Source organism: Chenopodium quinoa, unplaced genomic scaffold (genome assembly GCF_001683475.1).
Source record: "Chenopodium quinoa cultivar QQ74 unplaced genomic scaffold, ASM168347v1, whole genome shotgun sequence".
Lineage (NCBI taxonomy): Eukaryota > Viridiplantae > Streptophyta > Magnoliopsida > Caryophyllales > Amaranthaceae > Chenopodium > Chenopodium quinoa.
In genome coordinates this window covers 4,912,672-4,933,389 of record NW_018742815.1, presented here as the reverse complement: position 1 = coordinate 4,933,389, position 20,718 = coordinate 4,912,672, and the positions used below count along the sequence as shown (strand labels likewise).

At 33.7% G+C, this 20,718-nt stretch overlaps 1 long non-coding RNA gene and 1 pseudogene across 1 annotated transcript; one reads left to right on the top strand and one right to left on the bottom strand.

Moving 5' to 3' along the window:
• Positions 1-393: 393 nt before the first annotated feature.
• LOC110725507 lies at positions 394-17,365 on the bottom strand (annotated as a pseudogene).
• Positions 1,402-2,488, top strand: LOC110725846. The gene is made up of 2 exons (XR_002512240.1): positions 1,402-1,528; positions 2,017-2,488. It is a non-coding gene; the product is annotated as an uncharacterized LOC110725846 (long non-coding RNA).
• Positions 17,366-20,718: the final 3,353 nt, after the last annotated feature.

Genomic DNA, 20,718 nt, shown 5'->3' with positions numbered 1-20,718 from the left:
GTAATTAGCCCCGTTAAAAAAAAACTGTAATTATTTCAACATATCAGATTTAAACATGGCCTCAACCATATAAATACATTATGTACAAATTAAATTATCAAAATTGGCAATTTAGTCCATTTTACACATCAATCTACTAAACCATTGTTAAAAAAACCTAACCATAATTAAATTAAAGGAGAAAGACCAAACCAACTAAACTTCAGGAAAGCGCTTCAACCAAGGCTTTTAAGACTTGTAATGCATCTCAATTGAACCCCAAATTTCATCAACACTTCCAATGTTTGTTCAACACATAACCCTTTATCTTCCCCAGCAATTCTACATATTGCTTCTTTGTAGGTGGAGTGTGCATTTTGTGTATCAATGAGTAATTTTTGAGCCTGGAAAGAGTTAGGTGGTTGTTTCTGAAAGAAAAGTGGTGAAAAGGGACACTACTTCCTGCATATGACAAGAACGGAGATCTTCAGGGATTGAGGCAACAACTATGGTGTCAAAGCAGCTTAATTGAGTCTCACGTGTTGAATCTTCTCCACTATCAGACACTAGTAAACTGCATATCTCCTCTGTCATCTTTGAATAGGCCACCCTAAAAATAAATAAATAAATAATCATCATTTAACATTAAATTTGTGTACTAGCATTAAAGGACACTAACAAAAATAAAATATGGAGTATCATTTATTTCCCTTGCAGCCATACAATGCATGTAACATTAACTAACAAAATAAGACAAACAATTACTACAACAGAACATTAAAAGATTCAGAGAATAACAAATAAATCGGCTAACACAAAAATATACATACCTTGCATATGTAGGTAGTTTGCTTTCCAGTACTTCTAGAGACTTGTTCATGCAATCAAAGAACTCCCTACAAGCTGCTTCCTTACTCTCAAGAGAATCCTAAAAAATACAGTACACATTTAAGCACAGCAGTCTTTATGATTTTGTTGCTGATAAATAACAGAAATAGTTATGGGAAAGCTGCTGAGACAATACAATTAAGCCATAATATAACATGCTTCTCCCTTCCCAAGACTATTTATAAAAATGAACTTTTACAAGTTCAAGATACAAAATTGCCATAACAAGTTGAGCTGTACATAGAGCTGGCAATTTCACCCGAACCCGTGGATAACCGATCCACCCGACCCAAAAATATGGATAAAACCCGATTAAAGGCTGATTATAAATGGATGACGGGTGGATCGGGTCGGATTCGGGTGGACCTTCATCCAACCCATCACCCGATCCGTCACCCGATCCACCCATCCATCCACATTTATATTAATATATATATTAAAAATATATATATATATAGTATTATTTTTAAAAAAAAATTATATAAATATATATTATTTACTACATCATATAGGATAGAAAATCAAATACTTTGTTTCTCTCTCATCTAGTTAAGAGCTTCAAACCCTAGATCTAACTTCACTAGCCGCACCTTCAGACTACAGAACCACCATTTTGACGAGTTTCGCTGTCGTCAACCGCTCTAATTTCATCGGCAAACTGGTTAGAACACTTCATTATTACTCTTCTCTTTATTTTTCATTATTTTTGTTCATTAGTTAAATAATTCTCATGATTTTTCAGTAAATTAATTTTAGTTTCTTAGTTAAATTAGAAGGAACAAACATTATGTAATTTATAAACAAGAAATTAAATCAAGAAAAACTTGCAGATCAAAGAGGATAAAGTCATACTAATTAATTTCATGTTTTGCAAGTGGTTTAGGTAGTATACTTGTACGAAAAAATTGGAAATTAGATAAGAAAATATCTAGCTTTTGAGTTTTGACTTTATAATTATAATTTGGGATTGTAATGTATATAAGTTAGGTTTTTAAGAATAATTTGGACATTTGCGTGTGGGTAATTTGCCAATTTCATACTCTTGTAGTTAGATTTTGTTATAGTTGCATGTATACTTAAATAATTTATGGTTGTGGAAGCCCTGAGAGGTTTATTTTGTTAATTAATACTGATCTTTCTCTTATACAGCAACAGATTCATGGACATGGAAGAAAGTAGTGATGCGTCAAAGCCATCAGCTCCGAGATGCAGATTCCACCGCCATTAGCCTCTACTAAACAAGCGACTATGCCTATTAATGATCAGTCCACACAACAAGATTTTGATTCACAACATAATTCCATGGATTTACCTCCACGTCAACCTAAAAGGCTTAAATCAGAAGTCTGGAATCATTTTGAGAAGTTGACAATCAATGGTGTAGCAAAAGCAAGATGTCTACATTGTAAAAACCTCTTCTCACGAAATAGTAAAAATGGGACCTCCCATTTAAAAGACCATATTGAGAATAGGTGTGTTAAAATGCATGTAGTGAAGATCGATGTGCGCCAACAACATTGTCTATTAATCGTAGATATGATTCAACAAGAATAGAAAACCATGTATTTAGTCAAGAAGTATCAAGGAAAGAGTTAGCTAACATGGTTATTCTCCATGAGTATCCCTTGTCTATTGTGGAGCATATTGGCTTTAGAAAATTTGTTCATAGTTGTAGACACCCATTTGTGTCACCCCAAAACCAAACCCAGTGATGAATACCTTTCACGTCGAATTATAATCGAATGAAGTGAAAGTGTGGAAAGTTTAGTGTTGTGGATGGTTTTAATTCTTTTCTCTTCTCTCTGTTTTTGAAAACTTATTTTAAGAAAACAGTCAATCCAGTTTGGTTGGTCCATGATATGGGTCCAATAGTAGTGTAGTTGGATGGGGCTTGACAAGAGCTTTCCAACGATATATTATAAGCGCAATTCCGATGAATATTGAGGAAGTTATGACCAATTTACTAAACTGGGCCCGGTTTGAACTTTATATGCGGCCCAATGATCTAGGGGAGGGCCTAATATGATTTATCATTCCTAATGCAATTAGGATTGGTTTTAGTCTTCTACATTCTTCTACAAGGTTCTTTTCATTCCTAATTCAATTAGCATTGATAAATTGACTTTTGTTGACTTTTCAGAGTTTTAATTAAAATCAAAAAGCATTTTCGAGGAAAAAATACGATTTTATCCTCCAGTACGGCAAACTTATCTGATTTTCGAAAACGCGTCAAAAACAGGCCTGGCGCCTGACTCCAGGCATTGGCGCCTGGAACCAGGCCTGGCGCTAGCCATTGGCCTAGTGCTAGCCATTGGCGCCTGGCGCCAATTAGTTGGTGCTGGCGCCAGCTCTGTTTTCCGTGCGCCAATCTCGTTTTGCGTGCGCCAAGTGCTCTGTTTTGCTATGTTATCTTTTTGGCTGATTTCTCTATAAATAACGTATTAAAAACTCCGTTTTCATTCACGAATTTACACCAATTCTCATCATTCACCAATTCACACGAATATTCACTTACAATCGATTTTCATTCGCAATCATTAATTCTCTAATTATCTCTTAATTCATTTATCTCTTCATCTTTCTCTTTTTCTAAACTTTGCTTTTCATATACAAAATTCCGCATTCCCAAGATCTAGAAACACCTAGCCATATTCGAAATTACCTTCGCCCTAGACGTGAAAGGTTTAATTTCTGAGGGTTTGGTCCCAAATCTCTATTTCAATTATTTAATTTAATTGTTTTGTTTATTATTTTCCTTGAAGTTACTAACGTGTGTATTTTGTTATTAGAAAGAGGTACGAGGCATCAAAGTAAGTGCTTTAATTGATTTATTAATATTATGATGTAGAAATCATGTTTATATTGTTATTATGATATTCCTAGTATCATGTCTAGGGTAATTTTAATATTTAATATGATTGTTGAGATGCTTCTTATTTCCTTCCTAATATTTATGATTGTTAGTATCATGTTAGGGCTAAAGATTTGATTTTTATTGCTTAGTGACATGCTAGGGTTTGTTATTAATCTTGTTAGTATCATGCCTAGGATCTTGCTATTATTATTATGCTTTAATATTAACATGAACATGACTATGGTTATAATTGTTATAATTTATGATAATTATGAATATTATTATTATTATTACGATGATGATTATTTTATTATGATTATTACTATGATTATAATTATTATTTTGATTATTATAATTATTATTCATGATATTATTTATTATGTTGCTTGATATTTATATTTATTGCTTGATCACGCCTTTTATTGCATGTTTAAAGGGAATTGGTACTTGTAATCACGCTTAATAAGATAATTAATAATCTTGTTTAGGGTTAATATGATTATAATTTCAAGTGATCGCCAATAATAATAGTTTATTTGTGCATTAATATTCAACCAACATAGATAAATAGGTTTAGGGTTAATCCTATTGATTGTATGTTAGTCCGAAAGCGCACATGAATACGATCGGAATAAAGTAGAGGCCTATTATTAGGGCAGGTTCAATCTCTTTTAGGTTGGATTTGTACCTTCATCCCCGAACCCTTATTTGGTTCTAGACCTTATGGAGTTGACGGTCTCTTGGATCGTTAAGGGGTGTAACCTTCACCCTATGAACGGTTTACAAGTTCTTAAAACTTGTTGGCGACTCTTTTGCTCTATTTTCTTCCCTTTTGGACGCCACCGTACTTTAGTGTATGATCACAGTGGGGTTCAAGCAAGGGGTTAACGCTTGAATCTATTCCCTACAGTTTTTGGCGACTCCGCTGGGGAGGATTTCTATTTTAATTCCTGAATTTGTTTCGGCAATGATTTAGAATGAGTGGATGAGACTCGAAAAATTCTAAGTATTTCATGTGCGTAATTTTGATTAACATTATTGTCATATGCATAAAAAAGATCTCATTGGAAAGACCATCCGTAATGAGTTAAAAACATAGGATTTTACACGTAGGAAATTTGAGAAATATCTTTCACAATTAGGACCGAAATAACACCGAGCGAAACTGGAATATTTTATCGAGAACAGAAAGCTGCTGAGGCATGTGGGAAGTAGCGTCAGGGGCCAGAGAAAGCAAACCTGAAAAAATTATTTTGAAGATGTTCAAAAGTGAGAAAGCAAACCTGAAATCCAACATTCAAGATAATCAGTCGTCATACTCTCAAAAGTGATATTTTGAAGATGTTCACAAGTGAGAAAGCAAACCTGAAAAAATTATTTGATGATCATGTGGGAAAATTTGCAATTACGACTGATATGTGGACTGCATCAAACCAAAGACAAGGATATATGGCTGTTACATCACACTTCATAGATGACCAATGGAATTTGCGAAACAGAACCTTAAAGTATCCATAATATTACACTCTTTAATATATAAACTATTGCAGTTTTTCATAATAGTTGTTTGGTTGTTTATGTTTGTGTATTGATGTATTTTGTTTCATAATAAATTGATTGTGCGTAATTATTTTTATGCCTGGGTTTGTTTATGTTCCTTGCCCACATACTGCAAATATGCTTGCTCAGGTTTTGGTGGATACTCTGAATATGTATAACATAGCTGAAAAAATTTCATCTGTGGTTCTTGATAATTGCACAACAAATGATGTCATGGTTGATATCTTGCATGAGAAATTTGATGTTGACAATCTTTTATTAGACGGTAAATTTTTACATGTGCGTTTTAGTGAAACGACATGTTGGTGATCCTTTGAGTAATAATGGTGATGAAGTTGATGAATGGAGTAGGATTAAGAGGTATAAGAAAAGAAAGGCTAATGTGAGGTGTGAGCTTGATCATTATCTTGAGGATGATGCATTGCGGGAGAGTAATGATTTTGATGTCCTTCATTATTGGAGAATTGATTTGAAGTATCCAACCTTAAATTAAGAAAAATTGCCAAGGACATACTAGCTATTCCAGCATCAACTGTGGCTTCGGGGAGTGCTTTTAGCATGGGGGGGGTAGGGTCGTGAGTCCTCATCGTTTGTGTCTTCATGCTACAACCGTGGAGGCACTTATGTGTTTACAAAATTGGATTCTTAATGAGTACTCTGGTAATTCTTACTCTTTTACATACTACATCCACTTAAAATAATTTATTTATTTTAAAATGTTTGATATTAAAATTGATAATTTTGTTTATATCAATTTAGATTCTTCTTTTGACAATGCACATGCATGTGCTACTATCTTGGATGATGTTGATGTGGGAGCCGAAAGAAGTACATCAAGTGAAGTCATTGATATTAACTCGGTAATTTGATCAAACTTCTCTATTTCTTTAACCCCAATTTCTTTTGATTATATCTTATTTATAAATACTTGGTATTATTAATTATGGTATGTAGGATGGAGAGGAAAGACTTTTGATATGAAGATCAATAATTTGTGAAGGCTTGAAGAGTTGAAAAGAAAGATATTTATTTGGAGCAAATGTTATGTACTGTCTTTTTTTTTTTTTTTTTTTTTTATGAGACTTTAGACAAATGTTGTAATTTGTGCGAGACTTATTAAATTGTATTATGTGGTATTACTATCATTTTCTTTCACTGATGGTATATTAGACTATTGAAGTATTGATGTCTACTGTTTAATTATATTCATGGGTGTTGATATTAGTGGACTACTTTTCCAAATCTGATTTTTTTTTTTTAAATTAGAATGCGAATTGAACTTGAATTTCATCCTTTTGTCACCCGATTCATTTGTGGATGATGATGGATCGGATATGGATGGGGTTTGGATCGGGTGACAGATGGATTGGGTGACGGATGGGCATAGGCGGATGGATGCGGATGGAGCATAATCCGACTCGTATCTGATCTATTGCAGCCCTAGCTAAATACGATGCAAGTTTCCACGGAGATCATAATGTAGGAGAATATACTTACCAATTTGTTTATATCATCATCAGCACCCTGAAGAGAGCTTCTTAATAGATAAAATGTATGAGATATAAATTCCAGCTCCCAAGTCCCAGTCTTCAATCTCTGACTTGTGATCCTGCATTGAAGTTGCCAATCTCCATATTTTAGAGTTTTTTGCTGCATTTAAGAAAATCCACTATAATCATCATTAGCTCTAACATTTGCCAAGACAACTATACCAAGTTGTGAATCAGTCCACAAGTTCAGTTTTGGAACAACTAGCAAAAGTGACGCAATACGTAGGAAAGGCTTCCAAGAAGTCCGTAAAGTTATGCTAATTCAAATATTTATAGTAAGAGACGCAATGTGATATCATCAACATTATAATCATGCAACAAAGTGATAAGAATCAAAAGTTAAAGTGGAAATACAGGAAATTTTGTCAACAACAACCAATTATAGCCTCTGTTTTGAAAACAACTACCTTTTAAATTTTTTTTTTAAAACAACTACCACAAAAATTTTAAAAGTTAGAGTAGCACTACCACATTAGTATTTCCGGCTAGAATCTCCGGTGATAGGGGCCCACTTTTCACCTTTCCCTCCAATATGAGTTTCTCTCTCCTCTCTATATAACTGTTTATATAGGTGAAAAGTGGGCCCCTATCACCGGAGATTCTAGCCGGAAATACTAATGTGGTAGTACTACTCTAACTTTTAAAATTTTTGTGGTAGTTGTTTTAAAAAAAAAATTAAAAGGTAGTTGTTTTCAAAACAGAGGCTATAATTGGTAGTTGTTGACAAAATTTCCGGAAATATAAGGTGGCACACTCGCAGTTACGTGCTGCTGAAACCTGAAAAGCAAAGTTGTCATGGTCGCATTAGCTTTGGACTCATTATGCTTTCTGCTATTTCCTCTGTTCATAAAGAATTACACCATGTACAGAATCTTGAATATAGCCAGTACAGAATCTGTTCAAAGCCTAGTCTTAAGGGGAAAGGACAATAGAGATCCACAAGGTCGTATTTTAAAATGTTGTTTCAATTTACCAGTCTTTTGGAAGAGAGGGCCCAAGTAAAGATATCAGTTTAGATTTGCTCCAGACATATTACAAGGAGGCGATGGCAGTGAGGCCTTGAAAGGCTATAAAATGTATCAGATTTACAGTCAAACATCTGACTCCCAATCTTGGAGACATGTAACGCATCAACCACCAATCACCATAACCTACAGCCGGAGACCAAGGTAGCAGAGCAAGCAGGGTAACAACAACACTTTCCCATCATGGCCAAGCAACGACTCCTTAAAAGCTGTAGAGGCTTTCTTGGCTTATTAGCCTATTACTGGGGTAATTCGGAAGAAGACAAGAAGATTATATGGAGCAATTAAGGCATTAGGCCAAGTCACTTAGCTGTAGTAGTAGTATAAATATTATAAGCCCTTTAGGGGAGAGATATTTAGAAATTTGTATTAAGAACATGGAGAGTAATGGCCTAAAGCGATTGACGTTTTACGCAAGCTTTAAGCTTTATCAATCAAACAACCTTCCGACTATTTTTTTTCTTATTCGTATCCAGCTAGTCCGTTGCAAGACAGTGCATGAAGGATTTGGAATTTGATAACACATGTAGGGAACTAGTATAAATCAGGTTATATAAAGTTTAGATACTAAGAGACTGTTCAGCACTGACTTGTTGATACAGATGAGACACCGTATAAAATCTTTAAACGAAATATCTGAAAGAGAGAGGAGGACAAGATGGAAGATAGATAGAATGTGTAAAAATTTTATAAAGTTCGTCATATAGGAATTAAGGAGCAAGAGATTACTCAGGGATTGCAAATATACTTCATATTTAAAAGCAGAGAGCAAACTCAGCAAAGATCTATTAACAAAGTAACTGAAGCAGCATAGGATTAGTCAAGGAATGATTTGGAAGATTTGATGTAACTATTAGTAATTTAGTAAATACTTATAGAGAGAAAAAATGTGTCAGATAACAACAATTCTAACATCATTAGTGAATCCTAACGACTAATTCAGCAAGAACACATGCATAACTATACCAAGCATACATATGATTGAGGAATAAATATATTACCTGACAAAAATAAAGCATAGACAACTGATGTTATGAAAACTGAATGAGCTTTCTGCCACTTTGCACTTTGAATGTAGTGTTCTAGAGCATTTGACATATCACCGTAGTATTGAAAATACACAGCCTATAATGAATACAAAATATAAACACTCAGAGGAGAAAAAGTAGAGCAAAATAGAAAGGAGTTGCTTTTAAAACAATGATTGAAGGAATATAAGGTTAAAAATAACATATGCTTATTTTAGAATAAGAGGATAGTAATATTAGTCAAACCTCAAACCATCCATAACATAAAGCTAAAATGTAAGGTACAAGAATACATCTAATCAAATCACTGCTTTAGCAAGTGAAGACGGTATCTTTTGTACTTGTCTCAGTATGAGGGAATATAACAGTGCTTGTATAATATGAAGTGAAAGTGTGCTTATGATTTTGTTAATGTCAGCCTGAATGCAACCCATACATGTGTGTATGAAATGAAAATTAGTGAAAGTATGGTTCTTTATGCACATGTTTCCATGAGTTTCTCTCATTTTTTCCATATTATCTTGGGAGATCAAGGCAGTGTGTGAAAGTTTAGAATAGGATCTCAAGAATCATGGAATTAATAACTGAAAATAAAAGAAACTGGTTATTCCTCATTTTGGAGCATTCCATGCATATTACATATAAATAAAATAAAAAAAAAATTAATAATATAATAATAATAATAATAATAATAATAATAATAATAATAAAGTAATAATAATAATAATAATAATAACAACATTTCCTAGGGAATGTTCACCAAATATTTGTTTAGGAATCAGAACCCTTTGCCCAACCAAACAAAATGGGTAATTGAAAGGTTATCATTCATTTCCTCTCCTCCCTCTTTGAACTTCTTGCCTTTTCCCATTCTTGAATCAAATAGCCTATTATAAGAATGGCACAATTTTTCAAAATTGTTGGTACTCAACAAGGACGAGTCATACAAAATTTTGGAGTATCAAATCATAAATATCTTCCATTCATAGATACTATCCTAATGAAAATATTATAGAGGAGAGAAAAAGAAGGCTTCCAATAAGAAAATTTAAACAAAACCCCCTCAGTTCCAAAATATGAGCATCAAGATAATCTATACTAATATATTAAAAGGCGTTCCTAAAAACGTCGATGTGCCACGTAATTTCTATTTTGTCGTGCCATGTCATCTTCCCACCATTTCCTCATGCCACATCATCACTCAAATAATCCCACATCACTCAAGCAACTAACATTAGTCCATATAAAAACATAAGGATAAGGAGGTTCACCATCTAAGCCAATATCAACTATGTTGTTTGTATTGAAAATAATTCATATAACTACAAACCACAAGGTTTAATTAAAAAATTAAAAAAAAAAAAAACTACATTGAAAGAATAACTCAATTTTGGTTTGACAGTGACAATTGCAGGTTTAAAAAGCCTTTAAAAAAAATTACCTATTGTACATCTACAATAATAGCAGTCCGGGGCAACGCCCGGGGTCACTCACTAGTTCTCTATAATTAGAAGTTATTAGTAGGGGTGTTCAAATCCGGGTACCCGGATTCGGGTACCCGGATCTTCGGGTAGTTGATTAGTCGGCCCGTGTCCCGTCCCGAACAATCCGGGTACCCGCAAACGGGTACCCGGATTGTTCGGGACGGGACACGGGTACCCTTTTTTTATTTATGAATTTGTACCTAAAATATGGTATTGGTGGTTGTTTACATTTCAATAAACCTGCTGTAGGGAATAATTTCAAGCCTTTAAAAATCCCACTAGCTTGAACCCCACTGTGATCATACACTAAAGTACGGTGGCGTCCAAAAGGGAAGAAGATAGAGCAAAAGAGTCGCCAACAAGTTTTTAAGGAACTTGTAAACCGTTCATAGGATGAAGGTTACACCCCTTAACGATCCAAGAGATCGTCAACTCCATAAGGTCATGAACCAAATAAGGGTTCGGGGATGATGGTACAAATCCAACCTAAAAGAGATTGAACCTGCCCTAATAATAAGCCTCTACTTTATTCTGCTCGTATTCATGTGCGCTTTCTGACTAACATACAATCAATAGATTAACCCTAAACCTGTTTAATCTATGTTGGTTGAATATTAATGAACAAATAAACTATTATTGGCGATCACTTGAATTCATAATCACAATTAACCTAACAAGATTATTAATTATCTTATTAAGCGCGATTGCAAATACCAATTCCCTTTAACATGCAATAAAAGGTGTGATCAAGCAATAAAGAATAAAAAATCAAGCAACATAATAAATAATCAACATCATTAATAATAATAATAATCATAATCAATAATCATGTTAAAGCATAGCAAGATCCTAGGCATGATACTAACAAGATTAATAACAAACCCTAGCATGTCACTAAGCAATAAAAATCAAATCTTTAACCCTAACATGATACTAACAATCATAAATATTAGGAAGAACATAGGAAGCATCGTACTTTTAATCATACTTGATATTAAATTTACCCTAGACATGATACTAGGAATCAAAATAACAATCTAAGCATGATATCTACATCATAATATCAATTAAACCATTAAAGTACTTACTTGGATGCCTCGTACCTCTTTCTAATAACAAAATACACACGTTAGTAACTTCAAGGAAAAATAATAATCAAAACAATTAAATTAAATAATTGAAAGAGAGATTTGAGACCAAACCCTCAGAAATTAAAACCTTTCACGTCTAGGGCGAAGGCAACTTCGAATATGGCTAGATGTTTCTAGATCTTGTGAATACGGAATTTTGTATGAAAAAGCAAGGTTTAGAAAATAATACTAAAGGATTAATGTTATTGAAAATTGATGAATGAATGATGTAGATGATGAATGGAGAGAGTTGATTATTGGTAATTGATGATGAAAACGGAGTTTTTGATACGACATTTATAGAGAAAAACATCCAAAAAAGATAATTTATCAAAACAGAGTCTGAAGACCACAAAACAACCTTGGCGCCAGCCCTGGCTCATTGGCGCCAGGACCAGTGGCTAGCGCCAGGCGCCAATGGCTGGCGTCTGGCGCCAATCCTGGTTCCAGACGCCAAGGCCTGGGGTTGGACGCCAAATTGGATTTCAACGCGTTTTCGAAAATCTGATAAATTTCCCGTACTGGAAGATAAAATAATATAATTTCAGTCGAAAATGATATTTGATCTAATTAAAACCCTGAAGAGTCCTATTTGAATTAAGAATGATAAAACCTTCTAGAATGTTCTAGAAGACCAAAACCATTCCTAATTACATTAGGAATGATAAATCATATTAGGCCCTCCCCTAGATCATTGGGCCGTACTTAAAGCTCAAACCGGACCCAGTTTAGTAAATTGGTCATAACTTCCTCAATATTAATCGGAATTGGGCTTATAATATATCGTTGGAAAGGTCTTTGCAAACCCCATCCATCTACACCACTATCGGACCCATATCATGGACCAACCAAACTAGATTGGCTGTTTTCTTAAAATAAAGTTTTCAAAAACAAAGAGAAGAGAAAAGAATTAAAACTTTCCGCAACACCAGACCTTTCCACACTTTCGTTTCATTCGATTATGATTCGACGTGAAAGGTACTCATCACCGGGTTTGGTTTTGGGGAGACACAAATGGGTGTCTACACCTGCAGTATTTTATTTTTAGAAACTCTGCTGCATTTTCACAAAAACAAAAACTGCAGTATTTGATATAAAAAATTTACAAAGTTTTTGAGTCTTTAGTTACATAACTTCAAAATATACAAAGTACAAATAATGGTACAAAGCCACACAACAAACGAAATGAGAGGAAATCAATTCATTCACTTGTGACTTGTGAGATTCGATATTTCAAGTGTCTCATCAATAACAATTGCTAGTTGATCCAAAACCAAATCTTTCATTCCTACAAAACACAAATAATGCAATAAAATAATAACATCACATATATTATATATAGCAAAGTGGTAAAATACAGGAATATAAAAATATACCAAACAAACACATTAATAAATATGATTAAATGAAAACAGGAAGTTTAAAAAAAAATTAAATAAAAACAAATTGATTTAGATCTATAACAACAAAAATTACAACAAACTAACCTGAGTTGGTGAGAAAATTGAGAGAACGGATGAAATTAGATCTACCAATTGATGATAAAGAAAATAATTAGATTCAAATTACTAAGGTAAAAACCACGAAAAATAATACAAAAATACCACTAAAATTCTACAAATAAAACATACCTGAGATTGAGTGATGTACTGAAGTGTGAGGAACAGAGGATGAATCGAATTATGCTTGAGGAATTGAGTTGATTGATATTTTCAGAGATGGAGGCGCTTGAGAAGTAGAGAGAAGTCAGAGAATTTGAGTGTTAGGGTTTTTTTTGGACATTGTGAGGTAAGTGTGTGAGTTTTGAGTTGTGAGAAAATGAACCCTAGGGCCTAGGCTAAGTGGGCTGATCTAAGCTAGTGGGCTGATGAGGATTTTGAGACTTTTTTTTCCCTTAATTTTTAACGGGTATTTGGGTACCCGCGAATTAGCAAAACTGACCCATGTCCCGACCCGCGAAATTGCTAATTTAGCGAGACGGGTACCCGACCCGAAAAAAACTGAAAAAAATAGATAATTTCCCGTCGGGTTTTTTGCGGGTCATCGGGTATTCGGGACGGGACAACCGGATCGGGTTTTTTTGAACACCCCTAGTTATTAGTAATAAAAATGGTGTTAAAAAGTGGCATATAATATAGGCATTAGTAATTTAAACTGAAAAATACTAGTATTGTATAGTACATTAACATTACACATGATATGGAATAACAACAATCAGTTAAATGGACATAAAATGTGGAGTAGAGAAATAAAAAATGTACCATAGCCTCGTGCAACCACTGCGATGGAATACCCAACTCCTCAATAAATTGGCGCTGCTCTTCTTGCGAACTCCAGGTATCACAATATTGGAACAAGATTTCCCGAATAACTGTAGAGTGGAGATAGGGAAAATCTTCACAATAAGGCATGTGGAGGACAACATGGATGGCCCAACGGCATTTCCCTAGACAAAGAAGTTGGGAAACATATGCCATATCAAGAATATGGAGATCACTATAACTAAAGGCACCAATTTCTTCAAGAATTCCACGCTGATGCCAGATCATATGGTAGTCAAGTGGATCATTGGTTGATGCAAAAGCATTGAACATAGATTTTAGGCCATCGAATTTACCATCTTCACAAGCATGAAGCAGCATCAGATAATAAGCAAGGTCGTACCGTCCTTCTGGGGCAATGTTAACAGTCTCCTCAACTGGTCCCTCATCAATATTAATTAGAATAGGATATAGAGTCTTTCCTTTAGTAAGAAGATGTTGATAAGTGTGAAAAACAGCAGGTAAGGCAGTGCCTTGTGGTAATTCATACTACATCAACAAACCCAAGAACCTTTTCCAGTCAATGCTTTTTCCAACCAAAGCATTGTGAATATTACCCGAAAGCAATTCAAAAAGTTGTATCCTATCCTTCTCAATAAAATTAAAGTCCATACCATTAATTCTCCACACCTCCAACTGTTGAGCTATATCAGAACGATTCACCATTGATCCACCAGCCTCTCCAAGTAAACAGGTGTAGACACCCATTTGTGTCTCCCCAAAACCAAACCCATTTATGAGTACCTTTCCCGTCAAATCATAATCGAATGAAGTGAAAGTGTGGAAAGTCTAGTGTTGCGGATAGCTTTTAATTCTTTTTTTCTCTCTATTTTTGAAACCTATTTTAAGAAAACAACCAATCCAGTTTAGTTTGGTCCATGGCAAGGGTCCAATAATAGTGTAGTTGGGTCGGGTTCAAAAAGAGTTTTCGAACGATATATTATAAGCCCAATTCCGATGAATATGAGGAAGTTATGGCCAAATTACTAAACTGGGCCTGGTTTGATATTTATATGCGGCCCAATGATCTAGAGGAGGGCCTAATATTGATTTATCGTTCCTAATGTGATTGGAATTAATTATAGTCTTCTAGATTCTTCTAGAAGGTTCTTTTCATTCCTAATTTAATTAGCATTGATAAATTGACTTTAGTTGACTTTTAAGAGTTTTAATTAGAATAAAAGAAGTGTTTTTAAGGAAAATACGATTTTGCCCTCTCGTACGGCTAAATTTTATCAAATTAAGAAAACGCGTAGAAATTTTATTTCCAGCGTCTGACGCTAGAGTCCAGCGTTTGGCGCCACACGCGTATTTGGCGCTGCGGTCTTGTTTTATTCTTTTCGAAACTCTGATTCATTTTTTTATCATATGCGGCTGATTTTCTTTATAAATAGCCTCCTAAAACCTCCGTTTTCAATCACCAATTCCCATCACCAACTCTCATCAAGAATCTCTTGATTACTCTCTCTTTCTCTCTTTTCTAAACTAGCCTTTTTTCATACAAAATTCCGCATTCACAAGACCTAGAAGCACCTAGCCAAGTTCGAAGTTGCCTTCGCCCTAGACGTGAATGGTTTGATTTCTGAGGGTTTGGTCCTAAATCTAGTCTAAACTTTCTTTAGATTCTCTCTTTCAATTATTTGATTTAATTGTTTGATTATTACTTTCCTTGAAGTTACTAACGTGTGTATTTTGTTATTAGAAAGAGGTACGAGGCATTCAAGTAAGTGCTTTATTTGATTTTAATTGATATTATGTATAGAAATCATGTCTAGGTTATTATTATGATTGCTAGTATCATGTTAGGATGTTTTGATCTTCCTAGTATCATGTTTAGGGTAATAACTATAATTTGTAATATCAAATATGACAATTGTGATTCCTGCGATGCTTCCTATTTTCTTTCTTAATATCATGTTAGTATCATGTTAGGGCTAAAGCTTTGATGTTTAGTGACATGCTAGGGTTTGTTATTAATCTTGTTAGTATCATGCCTAGGATCTTGCTATTATTATTATGCTTTATTATTAACATGATTATTTTTATGATTATAATTGTTATAATTATTGTTATCGTGATTATTATTATGTTGCTTGATGCTTATTATTGTTATTGCTTGATCACACCTTTTATGCATGTTTAAAGGGAATTTGTACTTGTAATCACGCTTAATAAGATAATTAATAATCTTGTTAGGGTTAATTTGATTATAATTCAAGTGATCGCCAATAATAGATTTATTTGTGCATTAATATTCAACCAACATAGATAAACAGGTTTAGGGTAAACCTATTGATTGCATGTTAGTCAGAAAGCGCACATGAATACGATCAGAATAAAGTAGAGGCCTATTATTAGGGCAGGTTCAATCTCTTTTAGGTTGGGTTTGTACCTTCATCCCCGAACTACCAGTCTTGGTTCCAGACCTATTGGAGTTAACGATCTCCTGGATCGTTAAGGGGTGTAACCTTCACCTCGTGAACGGTTTACAAGTTCCTAAAACTTGTTGGCGACTCTTTTGCTCTATCTTCTTTCCCTTTGGACTCCACCATGCTTAAGTGTATGATCACAGTGGGGTTCAAGCTAGGGATAATGCTTCAAATATTCCCTGCAACAGGCTAGCCTCACATCCCCCTTACAAGGAGCCAATTCAACAGCTGCATCCAACTGTCACCCAGTCAGGAAAAGAAATATCTATTCCAAATCATCAGACTCACTCAAGCAGCCCAAGTCTTCTTACACCCGGTGGTACACACTCTCTTACAACCAATAACTAAACTCTTCCCTTCGCATCAAAGGGAGTGCTTCAGGATCAATATCTGAGCGACTGGATTTTCCATCCAGCATCATATCTTCCTTAGGGTCATCTACTCCAAACAAAATCTTCCCACTGGTCTCCTTTTAAGAAAAAAGGACCTTAATTAGCTCCCATACAATCACTTGGTGCATCATTGACATACGAACAGATGGCAACATGCCAGGAACCTTGAGTTGCTTCTCAACTAGTTCTATGTAGCGCCGAAATATGTATGAAAGAGCTAGACGATCACATACAACCTTTTGGAGGCTTAATTTGAAAGATCCAACTTCAACTTCAAGTATTTTATGATCCAAAGACCTGTGTAGATCCAATGGAGATTTAAAAAGTGAATCAACAACATCCTTTTTCACTTCATTAGTTTCATCTCTAGTGACCCTGTCTATTGTAACCTTTTCAAGAGTAATTACAGAAGATAATACTCCTTGGTCGTCATTACTGCTGACAGGCACACCACTATGAATAAGGAGACCATTAGGTCCCCATCCAACACAAAATGATCGACCCATAAACAGTCCTGCATCAACTATATTTCGTGAATGTTAACCAGATACAAGTGTCTCCTTTGTATACTCCAGTTTAAATCCTTCTAGTTTAATCACCCTCATAGGTGATCCTTTATGTTGTTGTGCTAGTACAAGTGTCCGAGGAGCATTCACGTCAAAACTGTTAGACTTGTACTCAAGCAAAGGTACTGGAGTCTTCCTAGGAGGGGGAGGACAGTACATGCTAGGGTTTGTTATTAATATTGTTAGTATCATGCCTAGGATCTTGCTATTATTATTATGCTTTATTATTAACATGATTAGTTTTATGATTATAATTATTATAATTATTGTTATCATGATTATTATTATGTTGCTTGATGCTTATTAATGTTATTGCTTGATCCCGCCTTTTATGCATGTTTAAAGGGAATTTGTACTTGTAATCACGCTTAATAAGATAATTAATAATCTTGTTTAGGGTTAATTTGATAATAATTCAAGTGATCGCCAATAATAGATTTATTTGTGCATTAATATTCAACCAACATAGATAAACAGGTTTAGGGTAAACCTATTGATTGCATGTTAATCAGAAAGCGCACATGAATACGAGAAGAATAAAGTAGAGGCCTATTATTAGGGCAGGTTCAATCTCTTTTAGATTGGATTTGTACCTTCATCCCCGAACTTCCAGTCATGGTTCCAGACCTATTGGAGTTGACGATCTTAAAACTTGTTGGCGACTATTTTGCTCTAGCTTCCTTCCCTTTGGACGCCACCATACTTTAGTGTATGATCACAGTAGGGTTCAAGTTTGGGATAATGCTTGTAATATTCCCTACACCTAAATACGATACTAGGAAGCAATAAAACATCCTAACATGATACTAGGAATAAAAACCTAAGCATGATTTCTATATCATAATATCAATAAAGCAATTAAAGCACTTACTTGGATGCCTCGTATCTCTTTCTAATAACAAAATACACACGTTAATAACTTCAAGGAAAATATAAAAGAATTAAATTAAATAATAGAAAAAGAGATTTAAGAAAGTTTAGACTAGATTTGGGACCAAACCCTCAGAAATCAAACATTTCACGTCTAGGGCGAAGGCAACTTCGAACTTGGCTAGGTGTGTCTAGATCTTGTGAATGCGGGATTTTGTGTGTAAAAGGCTAGTTTAGAAAGAGAGAGAGAAAGAGTATCAAGAATTTCTTGATGAGAGTTGGTGATTAAAAACGGAGGTTTTAGGAGGCTATTTATAACGAAAATCAGCCAGATTATGATAAAAAAAATCAGAGTTTCGAAAAGAATAAAACATGACGCTGTCGCCACACACGCCTCTGTCGCCGCGCGACAGTCTGTCGTCAGGCGATAGCCTGTAGTGCGGCGTTGTAGTCAGTTTTTCACGCGTTTTCATTATTTGATAAAATTTAAGCGTACGAGGGGTAAAATTGTAATTTCCTTTAAAACACTTCTTTTATTCCAAATAAAACTCTTAAAACTCAATTATCAATGCTAATCACATTAGGATTCAAAATAACCTTCTAGAAGATTCTAGAAGACTATAATCAATCCTAATTACATTAGGAATGATAAATCATAATAGGCCCTCCTCTAAATCATTGGGCCGCATATAAAGATCAAACCGGACCCAGTTTAGTAATTTGACCATAACTTCTAATTCCTATTCACTACACCCCCTTTAGCCATTTATACCTACTCCCCCCTGAAATTATCGTAAAACCCTTACCCCCACTAACCACACCCTACTAACCATACAATTACCTGCAATTACCCCCCACTAACCACTGTAATTGAAAAAAAAATCCAAAAAATCATTTCAAAACCATTTCGATAAATTCTCTCTCATCAAAACCAAAAACTCGCAAGAAACCACTACAAATTGCTTCAAAATTACTGAAAATTGCATCAAAACTTCAAAAAATGTCTGACATTCGAGATGAAGTTTTTCAATCGCAACTAGATTCCGAAAAAGAAGAGTAAGAATTTGTCATTTTAGTAGACTTTTGAGTGTAAACCCTAGATTTTATATTTTAATTTGTGTTTTGATATTCTAAAACAAAATCTACTATAATTTCACTTATTTTTGTGCAAAATAGACTAAAATCTACTATATTTGGTGGTATTTTTGTAGAAACGAAACAGAGAAGAACACTTCGAAGGTTCCGTCGGAGAAGACGGTTGCTGAACAAATGTTCATTTTCGATAAATGTCTATTTTTATTTTGATAGATGTTCATTATGATATTAGTATATGATCATTTACATTCTTACCTTACATCTACTAGGGTTCATTCTTAAGAGAAGATTACCCTAATTTTGTTTATGATCTTTACATATTAATGAATGTTTACTGGTATTTTAACATATGTTTATTTGAATGTAAATACGTACATGTTCATTCTCATATTGAAAATATCCACATATGCTATAATAATACATGTTTAACTTCATATTAAATTATATGTTCATGAGCGTCATTTGAATATTATATTACATACATTTTAGCGCTAATATTGATAGATGCTTATTCGAATTTAATACATAGATGTTCATTTGGGTGTGTATATTCACACATATATTAATGTATGTTCATTCACATGTCAAAAAGTGTTCAAAAATAAAATACATATTTTTCATTCATCATAAACCTTTGACGATTCTATTTTAAAAAATGTTCAAAAATAAATCACATTTTGTCACTTACATTATGGAGTTGTATAATTCTTAATCAATTTTAATTTTTTTTTAAAAAATGTATAAACAGTGATGACGATGATATTCCTATTCAATCAAGAGTGAATAAATTCAATTGATCCTCAACTCTTAAAAGCTATAATAACAAGTGTCCTTGTTGAAAAAGACATGTCTACAATTGCAAGGTATAATAATCATTTATGATAGATTATATGTTCATTTTGGCTTGATTTTTTTAAAAAAATCTTTTCATACATATATATATGTTTATGATTGTTCAATTTAAAATATTCATTTTACTAACACTTTGATATAGATTCTTTAGGTTCATGTAACATAATTGAAAGATAATGTTCATTTATATATATATCTTCTTGAACATGTATTTTTGAATTTTAGTTAGAATATATATGTTAATGTTATTTGTGATAATTTGTTCATTTATATAAAACAAAATGTACATATTTGTTTTGCCAATTGAACATTCATTAAATTTGTAATATCAATATATTGCTGAGAATATAGTTATTGCTCAATTGATGCTATTTGGATTAAACAGAAGCTAGAGGCAATATAGAAAAGGAGCAAGAAGATTTATGGAAGCTTAGATTAATAAAAATATTATTCTTTTGGATATTTGATCATTTATGGATTTTTAAATGATCAAGTACATTAATATTCATATTGTTTTTAATTCATTAGTGCTTGTTATATACATATATTAGAATGGAAATGTTCATTATTAAAAAGTCATATGTTCAATTACGTAACAGTTATAACGAAATACAATAAAATGTTCATAACCAAAAAGGAAAATGTTCAGTGTCAAAACAAAATATGTTCAGTTACATATCACTTATCAGGAAAAA